The sequence below is a fragment of the Triticum aestivum genome, chromosome 1A (assembly GCF_018294505.1).
Source record: "Triticum aestivum cultivar Chinese Spring chromosome 1A, IWGSC CS RefSeq v2.1, whole genome shotgun sequence".
Taxonomy (NCBI): Eukaryota; Viridiplantae; Streptophyta; class Magnoliopsida; order Poales; family Poaceae; genus Triticum; species Triticum aestivum.
Window position 1 is genome coordinate 327,678,928 of NC_057794.1, and position 10,239 is coordinate 327,689,166.

Below are 10,239 nucleotides of genomic sequence, written 5' to 3' on the forward strand. Positions count from 1 at the left end.
TGTGTACATATGCAACTAGGTGAGAAACCTATATTATGCTAGCTACACAAGCAACGCAAGCAAGCAAAGGATACACACAAGTAAAGCTTGCACAAAGTAAAGCTAAGAAATTACCACAAGTGGAGACGGTGGATACGAGGATGTGTTACTGAAGTTCCTTCCCTTTGAGATGAAGTACGTCTCTGTTGGAGCGGTGTGAAGGCACAATGCTCCCCAAGAAGCTAGTAGGGCCACCGTATTCTCCTCACGCCCTCACACAATGCGAGAGGTCGTGATTCCAGTAGTGGTGCCCTTGAAGGCGGCAATCGGACCTTTACAAACAAGGTTGGGGCTCTCTCCACAACCGAATTGGAGGCTTCCAACAACACCACGAAGCTTCACCACAATGGAATGTGGCTCTGAGGTGACCTCAACAGTCTAGGGTGCTCAAACACCTAATAGTAACAAGATCCGCAAGGGGTTAGCGGGGGAAATCAAATTTCTCTTGCTGGAAGTATAGATCTAGGCCTTCTCAAGCAATCCATAAAGAATCAACAAGTTTGATTGGCTAGGGAGAGATATCAGGCAAGAATGAGCTTGTGAGCAACAATGGACCTTGGGGGAGGAAGAGGTAGTCAACTTAGAGAAAGAAGACTCATTTTTATAGTGGGAGAAGGAATCCAACCGTTATGCTCCCACAGCCCGTGCATAAGCGGTAGTACCGCTCGCGTGAGCTGTACTTCCACTGGCAGGGAAGTATTGGCCTCTTAGTTCAACCTGAGCAAGTCAGGGGAGCGGTAGTGCCGCCGGAGCGGTACTACCGCGCCCTCCAACGATACTACCGCATGGAGTTAAGCTATAGTCGATACCAGTGGTAGTAGGGGTGGGCAGGGTGGTAGTGCCACTAGGAGCTAGCGATACTTCCGCCACAAACTACCGCCCTACTTCCGCCCAGGGGACAAAACAATCCAGAACAAAGGGAATGAGCGGTACTTCCCGCGGTACTAACCAGCGGTAGTTCCGCTTGAGCGGTACTACCGTGGCTAGCAGCGAGACTTCCACTTAGCCTATGGGTGTCTAGTAAACCCGTGGTAGTTGAGAGGCAATTAGCACTGTAGTACCGCATGAGCGGTACTATAGTGGCAAACTGTCGCTCTACTACCGCCCATTTATAGAACCCAGAAATTAGGCGGAAGTAGGAGCCGTACTGCTCAGCGGCAGTACCACAGGAGCGGTACTACTATGGAGTAGAGCGGTACTACCGCCTATCCTGTTCTGACAAAGTCCAAGCACAAAGGAAGAACAAGCTCAATTGACGGGAAAGAAAGAGGGTGCAAGGAAAGTGTATGTGATGATTCCACCCAAACATTTCCAAAGCGGACCCCTTCTTAATAGTACAGTGTTCCTATGACTCAAGTCCACTGAAAAAGAAACATAAGAAAACATCATCTTTAGAAATCTTCAAAGGGGTTCAAATCGTCTTGTGCAACAAGGTAGCTTATCTAAAAAGCTCAGCACACACGATTAGTTCGCAAAAGCATTGTCATCAATCACCAAAACCACTAAGGGAGAAATATGCCCTAACAATGTTAACATCCACCTCTCTAAGGGTGACTAGCTTCCCTCCAAGGAAGTGAACATCGAGATACATCCTCGTCTCCTTGTCTTCAGTTATCTCTAACCCTAGCCACTACTTGTGGTTTACTTTGGTCTCTTGACCTTGCATTCACTATATATTGTTGTCCTCATTATATTGTGTTGGCTATTTCCTTGAAGAGATTATTTAGGCCTACACTTTATATCCCGCAATTCATACTTGCTACTATTGATATATCTTGCGTTTAGTATGAATTGCTAACTTGTGTCATACACAAACATATCTTGTGATATTAGTCAAGTAAGTTTGTGTAACTTACTTGTGCTTGGTAGTATCCTTGTTGTGCTCACCTCATTTACATTAAGTTATTGGTGCAATTAGTCGAGCCTGGTATATTTAGGATTTGTGCTTAAAAAGTATCTGTTCAGTTTATTTCCACATTAGGATAAAGCCAAATCCGTAGAAGTTTTTAATATGCCTATTCACCCCCCTCTAGGCGATATCGTGGTCCTTTCAATTGGTATCAGAGCAAGGTCTCTCCTTATTAGGCTTCACCGCCTAGAGAGTATCGATGTCGACTAGTGATTTAGTGCACAATGACACCTTTGATTTTGATGGCACAAATTATCACTTGTGGGGAATTCACATGCTTTGTCGCTTTCGGGTCATGGGTCGAAATGTTGTGCGAATTATTCTTGTAGGAATTTCTATTGCAAATGATGGTCCTTCTCCATCTTTTGAGGATATGTATCTTGATTGTGATACTTCTCTTGCCATTCATCAAACTATAACCGTTGAAGTGTTTAAGGAAATCTTGACTTGCAAGTCAGCTCATGAGGCTTGGACCAAACTTGAAGATATATATGGTGGGTCCAATCTTGATGACGACAATATTCTTTTTGGGGAGTTAATGGAGGAGTTCTCCACATTTTTAAATCATGAAGAGCTCTCTATTGCTTCCACCTCCGATTACTTACATACTTCAACACCTCCCACTTCACCAACATGTGGCATACCACAAGGTAATGACATGGTAAGTGAAGAAATATCTTGTGATGATGGTGTTAAGCTCATTATTGATGATCTTGCTTATGTAGATGCTAGTGATGTATCTTCTATCGACTTGAGCATATCTAGCACCACAAATAGTATAAATTAGTGTGTTGATAGTCCACCCCCTATGAATTCATTGACAAATGTTTGTGATGATATGCTTGAGCTCCCATGTTTCCATGATAGAAATGCTTTGGTTTCCTCTAGTTGTTCTATGACTAACCATGTAGAGGAAATCAAGAAAGATGAGGCACACTTTATTGATGAAGAACCCTCTTCTCCAAAAGAATCATCATCAACCCCCTTTGTTCACATGTGCCTCATGTCAAGAGGTAATGATGAGGTATCATCTTCTCTTAGTGATAATGATGATAGTTATAATGAGGATGATGATGATTACTTGACTCAAAATCTCTATGAGATTGGGAAAACTCTTCATAGAGCTAAAAATAACAGTTATAAAAGGTTCCAAGATGTTCTCGCTTTCTTTAAAAAAACATAATGATTTATTTCTTAATGAGCAAGCTAAAAGTGAACAACTTGAACATGAACTTGCTAAGGCTTATAAACATTTAGAGACCTAACATCTTCAAAAGGAGAGATTGAAATGACTCGTGATAAACTTAAATAGGATTTTGAGCTCCTTCTCCTTGAATGCAATAATGTCAAGGGAGAGCTCATCAAACACTCTAACTCTCATGAGGAGCTTAAATCAACTCACGAGAAGTCTCTAATTTCTACTTGCTCCTCTCATTTGATAATGATGCCTATGCTACTAACTCGATTTCATGTGAAGCATCAATTTTGAAGGAGAATGTTGAGCTAAGGAATCAACTTGATTTGATAACTAGCAATTATGGGAAATTGGAATAAAGTCATGAAAAGCTCTCGGGCACTTATGAGGATCTTCTAATCTCCCATGATAGCTAAAGTTAGCTCATGAGGCTATGGCCACTAAGGTAAAATCATGTGAGTCTCATGTGGATATTAGCACATCTTCTACTCGAAATGCCTTATTGCCATGTGCAATTCCTCTCTACATGATATTGGTACATCTCATGAAAAATTGCTCACCTTGTCTTGTTTCTCTAACCATGAACTTCCCACTTCCATTAATCCTCTTTGTTTCTAGTGTTAAAACTAACCATATAGAGAAAATTAAGATTCAAGGGGTTTACCTCACATAGAGGAAAATCTGATTGGTGGACATGTGGATCTAGATCTCCTCTCTCCCTCCCCCGCCAAAACTAGCAAGAATCCATGGAGCGATTGAGAGACGGCAAGCTCGAAGAAGGTCAACAATGGGGGAAGAACACGAGCTAAAAGGATAGGGACCATTGGGGAAGAAGACCCCCCTTAAATAGGCACCCCCGAATCCAACCGTTATGCCCACAAGTCATGCTCAAGCGGTACTACCACTTAGCACGGCCAAAACAGCCCAACGAGACAGAAAAACACAAGTTATAGATCTGCCCGAGAGGTAGTACCGCTCGGGGGAGAGGTACTGTCGCTTATAAGGGGTACTACTACTCATTACTACCGCTCTACTACTACGAAATTCGTGACGAGTTCCAGAGGCATAAATACAAGTAGCAGAAGTAGCAAGCCGGTAGTACCGCTTATAAGCGGTACTACCGCTCTACTGCCACTCTACTACCGCTTACAGCTGAAAAATTGCCCAAGCAAAACAGAAGGATGCTCCAATACTGAAACTGCTATAACTATTGCATATGAGCTCTGAATTGAGCAAACTCAAGCTTGTTGGATAGATGACGACGAGTACTATCGAAACAATGAATGGTTATAGTAAGAAGAGGAAGGGGGAGTATGCCTAAGATATATATGAGTGAAACCTCTACGGTGAAGAACCGGTAAAAACTCCAACATTGAAAACATCATAGAAGATGCATACGTGAACTCTGTTTTCGATGAACTCGAGCTTGTCATGAAGATGACCAAAAGCTCTAAAACTCACATAGAGGAAAACCAAACAAGAACCAAGAAAGACAATGCAAGGATGCAATGGTTTGAGCTCTCTACGAACGATACGATCAAGCTACTTACTTGAGAGCCCCCTTGATAGTATGGCAATCAATCCTATAACCCGGTCTCCCAACAACTACCATGAGACTGGTAAAACAGAAAACCTATCAAGGGTAAACATTTGCCTTGCACAAAGCCCACTCGAGCTAGATGATGCCGATCTTGACTTTCACAGGTTGGACCACCTTTCTTGATTGTGTTGGCTCGGTAAAGACTAGTAGATTGCTCCCCATACTCCACTATGGGTGAGCCACTCTTCAGCATATCTTCACAACTTCATTGTCACCGCAATGGACGACAAGCTTCAAGCATGATCTCTTCATGATGCTCCACTTGAACTTGCACTTCGCAACCTTGATGACGATCACCACTTGATGTCATCCTCCATGGGTTGTATTAAATCTTACTCTTGATGCAAGCCCATGGGAAACACACCTAAACCCACATAGAACTCTCACGTAGAACACGGGTTAGTACACAAAGTGTAATGGACAATGCTTACCATACCATGGGATCACTTGATCCCACTCGGTATATCTTCACGCTTTGTGTGTTGATCAACTTGAATCACTCTCTGTACTTAGTCTTGATCAACCTTGAATATTTCCAACTCTCTTCATTAGGATGATGTCTTGAAGGAGAACATGAATGTCCACACAATCTTCATCTTCAAGACATGCTCACAATAAGCTCTAAGTCTCACATGACCAATCTTTGGATAATTCCTTGAAAAGCACCTTGGCCAACACATAAACTCCTTGAAACCAACAAATGGACTTCATGAAAAGCCTATGGACAAAACCTAAGAATATAATTCAAGGCAACCATTAGTCCATAGAGAATGTCATCACTTACCAGAACCACACATGGGGGCACCACATGTTCTTTCAACTATGTCCTTCATCCTTTGTTTCCCATTGATCCAAGATCCACAACTCGGGACCCCCTACCCGAGATCCGCCGGTTTTGACACCGACAGGGGGCGCTGGTGAAGCCATGCCAACCCTAGGAAGGTGGCGGCGGGGCATTTCTTTGTTCGATTTGCCTCTGCCTAGTGTGGATCTCGTGGTAAGATGGCGCGACGGTCCGGTGGTTCTTGCTGCTTGTGGGCGACCTCCTGTAACACACACAATGCGGCTATATCTCCCATGTGTCGGGGCACGACTAAGAGGCATAACCGCATTGTAGTTTTGTCGCAAGAGGGGTAATCTTCACACAATCCCATGTACTGAATAAGAAAGGGATAAAGAGTTGGCTTACAATCGCCACTTCACATAATACATAAATAATTCATACATCATCCAAATGCACTCAAAGACCGACTACGGCCAAATTCAACAAAAAAGGAAGATAAACCCCAAATGCTAGATCCCCGGTCGTCCCAACTGGGCTCCACTACTGATCATCAGGAAACGAAACATAGTAACGACCCAGATCCTCGTCGAACTCCCACTTGAGTTCGGTAGCATCACCTGCACTGCTATCATCGGTACCTTCAACTGTTTGGAAGTATCCGTGAGTCACGAGGACTCAGCAATCTCACACCCGTGAGATCAAGACTATTTAAGCTTATGGGTAGGAGAAGGTAGTGAGGTGGAGCTGCAGCAAGCACTAAGCATATATGGTGGATAACATTCGCAAATAAGAGCAAGAAGAGAAGCACCGCAACGGTCGAGAAGCTAGAAGTGATCAAGAAGTGATCCTAAAACTACTTACGTTCAAGCATAACACAAGATCGTGTTCACTTCCTGGACTCCGCTGCAAAGAGACCATCACGGCTACACACATGGTTGATGCATTTTAATTAAGTCAAGTGTCAAGTTATCTACAACCGGATATTAACAAATTCCCATCTGCCACATAACCGTGGGCATGGCTCTCGAAAGTTTATACCCTGCAGGGGTGTCCCAACTTAGCCCATCACAAGCTCTCACGGTCAATGAAGGATATTCCTTCTCCCAAAAAGACCCGATCAGTCTCGGAATCCCGGTTACAAGACATTTCGGCAATGGTAAAACAAGGCCAGCAAGACCACCCGACTGTGCCGACAAATCCCGATAGGAGCTGCGCATATCTCATTCTCAGGGCACACCGGATTGTCTAAACTTCCGGTAGGCCAGCCCAGAGTTGCCCCTGGTGGCCACCGGCGGTTGATAGGTTGGACCAACACTCAAAGGAGCACTGGCCCGGGGGTTTAAAATAAAGATGACCCTCTAGTCTGCGGAACCCAAGGGAAAAAGGCTTAGGTGACAAATGGTAAAACCAAGGTTGGGCCTTGCTGGAGGAGTTTTATTCAAGGCGAACTATCAAGGGGGTCCCATAACCCCAACCACGTAAGGAACGCAAAATCAAGGAACATAACACCGGTATGGCGGAAACTAGGGCGGTAAGAGTGGAACAAAACATAAGGAAAAAGGCCGAGCCTTCCACCCTTTACCAAGTATATAGATGCATTAATTAAATAAGAGATAATATGATATCCCAACATATCCATGTTCCAACATGGAACAAACTTCAACTTCACCTACAACTAGCAACGCTATAAGAGGGGCTGAGCGAAAGCGGTAACATAGCCAAACAACGGTTTGCTAGGAAGGTGGGTTAGAGGCTTGACATGGCAATATGGGAGGCATGATAAACAAGTGGTAGGTAGCGCGACATAGCGATGGAACGAATAACTAGCATGCAAAGATAGAAGTGATTTCGAGGGTATGGTCATCTTGCCTGCAATGTTCTCAAAGTTGACGAAAGTTTGATCCTCGTTAGCGTACTCAACAGGTTCCTCGTTCACGTACTCGTCTCTCGGCTCTACCCAAGGCAAGAACACAAGCAATGGAACAACAATCAATCACGGTGCAATGCACAAGCAACATGATGCAATACATGACATGATATGCAATATATGATATGCAATGCATATGCGTGCTCCGGAAGGGAAAGAATGGTCAAGGCATCAACTTGGAAAATCAAGTATGCCACTAGAAATATGAGATTATTTCATCAATATAAAAATCACCGGAAACGGATGCACGGTTTGCAAATGACAAGCAACACAAGAATGACGCAAATCTGCGATTAACAGCATGATAGCACTTAGAATGCACAAGAAACTAAGCTACTGCACTCCAACATAACAACAAAGCATATGACAGTGATTTAAAGGAGATGCTTGACAAAACATGAACATTGAGCTACGGCTAAATCACACTAGAACAGGTTCAAACAAGCATGGCAAAAGTGCAAAAGATTTCAGCTTCACAGACTTAGTGAAAATACTAACATGTCAAAAACAACATCAGGAAGCAATGTTTAGAGCAAGCAAACAACATGCTAGAGGAACATATCATAGCAAACAAAGGCATGGAATGATTCTACTAAATGCATAGAACAAAACTCCCTTACTGAACATTAGCCAAAAAGGCACGGAAAATATTATGGCACCCATGTAAACATAGAAAGTTATATTAACTGTTTCAGACTTAGAAGAAAAACAGAGCATGGCATAAACAGATTGATGATAGCAACTTTGCGAGCTCATGTCACTCACCACAAAGCATTAAATGACAACACAAGCATACCAACAGCAAGAAGACATGTTCATAAAGCTAAACATGGTAAGATAAAGTTCATAGGGTACATGCATCACTTGCAACAACCATGGCAATATTTATTAACATGTAAACAATCTGCCAGGAATAATATATAGCAAAAGTAGAGCAAGAAAAAGACATGCTAGAACACTCCGTAATTGCAACCAAATGCATGAATTGATAGAGCATGATCACATGTCCAAAACATCCTTACTGAAGTATCTCAAAATAAGCATGGATCTCATGGTAGTATCAAGTTTACATGTCATTAAAATAACAGCAGGAAAAGGACTTAGCAAAATCCTAAGTCCCTGAAAACAGCAACATTATGGGGCCTACTTTGCATGCTTTTGCTAGTCACCACATATATCACAAAAATACAATACTTGCACCTTTGTAAAGATGGCATGATTTAGTTCAAAACACATGTAGACCTCATGCTTATAGGATGCACACATCAAATGCAACAAAAATGACAAATCACCATGTTCTGTTAAGAACCAGCAGTTAAACATTTTATAGCACTCTTGCAACGATGAAAATGGCATCATAATGGACAGTAACATGCATTCAAATGTTACTAACATGAAGAGCTTAACGAGGCGAACATTTTGACATCTCATATGCATGATTTGGAGCCACGGTCACTAAGATACGACATGATGAAGATGGCATAAAAATTTATCAGGGGAAAAGACTTAGTGAAATTTCACCTCGCCCAGATCCAGATCTAGGGTTTGTGCACACGGATCGAGGCAGGGCCGGATCGGGTCACTGGAGTCGTGGCTGGAGGGGAGGAAGGAGAAGCCGGAGTGGAGGGAGGGCGCCGGCGACGGGGTTGGCAGGAGGGGATGAGCGGCGCCAGCGGTTCGGGTTTGGGGCTCCGGTGAGGCCCTGCTGGCTGGAGCGGCGGGCGCCGGTGCGCTCAGGGGAGCGGGGCGGCGGCATGCGGTGGAGGAGGACGCGGCGCAGAGGCTCGGCGGCGGCGGCACGCGCTGGCCGGACAGTGAGGCGGCGGAGAACGGGCGGCGAGGCGCGGGTGTTCGCGGGTCACGGCGGCGGAGATCCGAGCCCGAGCGGGTCAGATTCGGGTCCCGACGGGCCACGGGAGGTGGGAGGCGCGTGGAGGATGCGTGGCGGCTTCCTATTGGCGCGGGCACGGTGGCGGGTTTCGTCCGGTGATGGCCGGATGTGTCCGGTGGCGGCGGGGGATGAATTTTTAGGGTTTGGACCCGGATTTCGGGGGAGATGCACATATTTATAGGTAGATGGAGATAGGAGTGTCCAAATGAGGTGCGGTTTTTTCCCACACGGTCGTGATCTGATGATGGAGAATATGGAGGTGGTTTAGATGGGTTATTGAGCTGTTTTGGAGGGGTGTTGGGCTGCAATCCAAAGAGGCTTTTGCGGTTACCCGGTTAACCGTTGGGGCATCAGACAACCTCCAAATGGAACGAAATTTGACAGGCGGTCTACCGGTGATACACCAAGGCCACTTGACAAATCTCGGCCCATTCCGAGAATGTTTAACTCCCGCTCACGAAAATAGACAAGAGATGTGCGCTGGGTACGTGTGGGAGTGTCGGATTGCGAGACGGACAACGGGGAAAATGCTCGGATGCATGGGATGAACATGAATGCAAATGAGATGCACATGATGACATGATATGAAATGCATGACGTGAATCAAAATGAAAAACGAAAGACAAAAACCCAACCACGAAGGGAAATCATATCACATAGCCAAAAATGGCAAGTGTCGGAGTTACAAATATGGCAAGTTACATCCGGGGTGTTACACCTCCTTCGTAGGCTTCCGTTGGTGGTGACTCCCTAGGTGTCCCCGCCGGCGAATCCCTAGGCCCCGCATCATGACCCCCTCCTCCAGCATGACCTCGTTGTTGCAGGACGCGCCCCCAACCATACCCGTCCACCTACCTTCTCGGTGTAGGGCTGCCACGACTCCGAGTGGTGGCC